At 32.7% G+C, this 2,707-nt stretch overlaps 1 long non-coding RNA gene across 1 annotated transcript; it reads right to left on the reverse strand.

The window, feature by feature from the left end:
- Nucleotides 1-1,488: 1,488 nt before the first annotated feature.
- On the reverse strand, nt 1,489-2,379 carry LOC118743414. The gene is made up of 4 exons (XR_004993462.1): nt 2,324-2,379; nt 1,969-2,115; nt 1,725-1,895; nt 1,489-1,645 (listed from the first exon to the last, which is right to left on the reverse strand). It is a non-coding gene; the product is annotated as an uncharacterized LOC118743414 (long non-coding RNA).
- Between the last annotated feature and the right edge of the window lie 328 nt (nt 2,380-2,707).

The following is a 2,707-nucleotide window of genomic DNA, read 5'->3' on the forward strand; positions in this document are numbered from 1 at the left end:
TACTTTATGGATTTTCTGCTTAATTTTGGAGAAAAATATATACGTAACATTCGCTGTCCTCTTTCGGTAAAATTTTCGAATATTAAGCTTAGAACCGAGCTTTCAAGAAAAACGAAAAATTCATATAAAAAGCGCGCAAGAAATCAAAAAAAAAGAAATGTTCTTCTATAAATATTTCTTAAATCAGTTTGCAGCTCTCAAGAAATAAATGCTCGTTTGTTTATTTCTTCAAGAAAATTTACTTTTTTAAGCAACAGAAATAACGAAAAATCTTTCTTGGAAGTTTTCTTAAGATATGGATTCTAAGCTTTAAACTGTTTAGAGTTTTACATACGCTATATTTTTACTTAAATAAATCTCTTTCACAGGGAAATGTCACAGTAAATAATTTGCCGACAATGCTTCAAATCAGTGCCGCTTTTCTGCCACCAGCTGAATATTTAATGAGTTCGGTTGTAAGTGCGGATAAAAGTATTAAGCTAAAGATAGTGGAATTTAATATTTCATTTACTGTAACAAGAAACAAATTGTTTTAATAAATATTGATAAATAAATCAAGTAAAACAGTGGTTTTTTGGTGTTATTGTAGGTCATACAAAACGCGACCTACAACGTGATCCTCCGTCCTAACACCTCAATGTCCTTTCCCAAAATTGGAAATACGTTCAGTATTACGCCAAATAAATAGATGAGGAAGTTTGACGCTTCCTCGTCCGGTTCACAGTAACAGTAGACGTTCATGTCTGAAATATTTGTGCTACTGAGGTAGCGAACAGTGCCGTTAAATGCAGAGACCGTAAATAGCAGTTATTCTTTTCCTTACAAATATTTTTTAAGTTCGAAATAAAAGTCTTTCCGAATAGTAAACAAACCGCTTATCCAAATTAAACAAATTCGGTACCAAATGAAAGAGGACTTAAATAGCTTTTAACTAGAAATAACGAACGAAGGCTACCACTTTTATTTATATATATATATTTTTTTTCTTATAATTTAATACAAAAGATATACATATACCTGAACCAAGGTTTGTTCTATGGTAATTAAAAAACATTTTTTATTTAAATATTTTTTAATAGCTAGCTTCCTGCTGGCTTTCCTCGTTTAAATATTTCAGTTCTAAAGCTATTTTAGTCCTCTTTCGTTTGGTACCAAACTTGTTTAATTTGGATTCATTCGGAAGTGAATTTAAAAGCATGCCTATACATCTATCTCCATTCCGTTAAACTGCCACAAGCAACCGTTATGTGAATATATCTATAATACCCGGTGCGCTTAAGTAAACAGTTTAGCGCTTCTGATTATTTATTATTATTTTCTTCTACTTTAATTTTTTTGGTTCATACTTGTTGAAATATGAAATAAAACTCATTACAGAGCGGTTGGAGATTTTATAAATTGATTTATTTATGTATATCCGGGTATACGCAAAATGCATGACAAATACAAAAGAGGCCACGTCTATCATCGATTTAGTATTCGGCTGTATTCAACGCTTGGCTGAAGTAACCTTAACAGAGAGATTCAATTGTAATATTGATTCAACGCCCCTGAAAACTTTGGCAAATAATTTATAATCCGCATCGGGAAGCAGGCCCTGCACAAGAAAAATCATCAGCGGCATTCTTGTTATGGTAACGTTGCCCTGTTGGAAGGCAAATAAATTTTCAATATAAAATGCATATATCTATGTATGTGTATATAGTTGGCAGCATTATTCCCACCTGTAACGGACACTTCAAGCGGCTCAAGCTTTTCATACTCAAACCCATGAGATTATTGATAATTCCATTTCCACCTTTTACGTCACCCAATTTGCATAGACTCGTTTCCACTTTCAAATTCATATTCGTGTAGGTGCCCTCCTTGGTTCTGCGTAGAATTTCAACACTGATCTACATACATACATACATATATGCAAGTTTATAAATAAGCTTCATTTTACACAGCCTAAATGTTAAATGTTACCAATGCGGACGCTAATGGCTGAATAAAGTTACAGCCAGTGCTGAGGTATTTCGATTTTCCACGTCCCTTCGATAGAAAACAATACGTTGGAGCACAGTATTCCTCATTGAAATAACATTCGACGCCTGTGGGCGTCACAGTCAAGTACTTGAAAAGAGGACACAAATTAATGTTATCAAAATATTTTATATTGTCTATGTACATATGTATGTATCTTCTGCATAATTACCGCCTTTCCTAAAAATACAATGATTACAAATAAAATTTGTTGCGTTCGCAACGACTTCATTCCGAAACGTTTGTAGGCGGTCTGTTTATGAAATATTTTAAGTGAAACGTACAATTAAATACTTACCAAAACAAATATGTATTAAAGTTGGCTGGATCTCATATTATCAGACATATTTAGTTTAATTGAGCTGAAATTATAAATTATTTAATTTTACCTATTTAGTCGTTATTTATACACGATTTATACAGTTGAGTTCACTATTTGGTACACAATTAAATGCAGTGGTGTGCTTCGATATTTTACCGTGTAGCTTTTTGGTCATATTCCCAAACAAAAATCGTGGCTGACTACAGATACCTTAGGATTTCGTAAAACTTTAAACCCCAAGCCAGACCTTTTTATTTATTTGTATATACTTTCTTTAGCCGGATATATCGTCCTTTAAAGCTTAACAAAGCTCCATGCAATGGCAAGTTCAAGTTAGTGTTTATAGAGTGCTTTTAAAAA

This window comes from Rhagoletis pomonella, unplaced genomic scaffold (genome assembly GCF_013731165.1).
Source record: "Rhagoletis pomonella isolate Grant_MI unplaced genomic scaffold, Rhpom_1.0 Rhpom_scaffold_00007, whole genome shotgun sequence".
Taxonomy (NCBI): Eukaryota; Metazoa; Arthropoda; class Insecta; order Diptera; family Tephritidae; genus Rhagoletis; species Rhagoletis pomonella.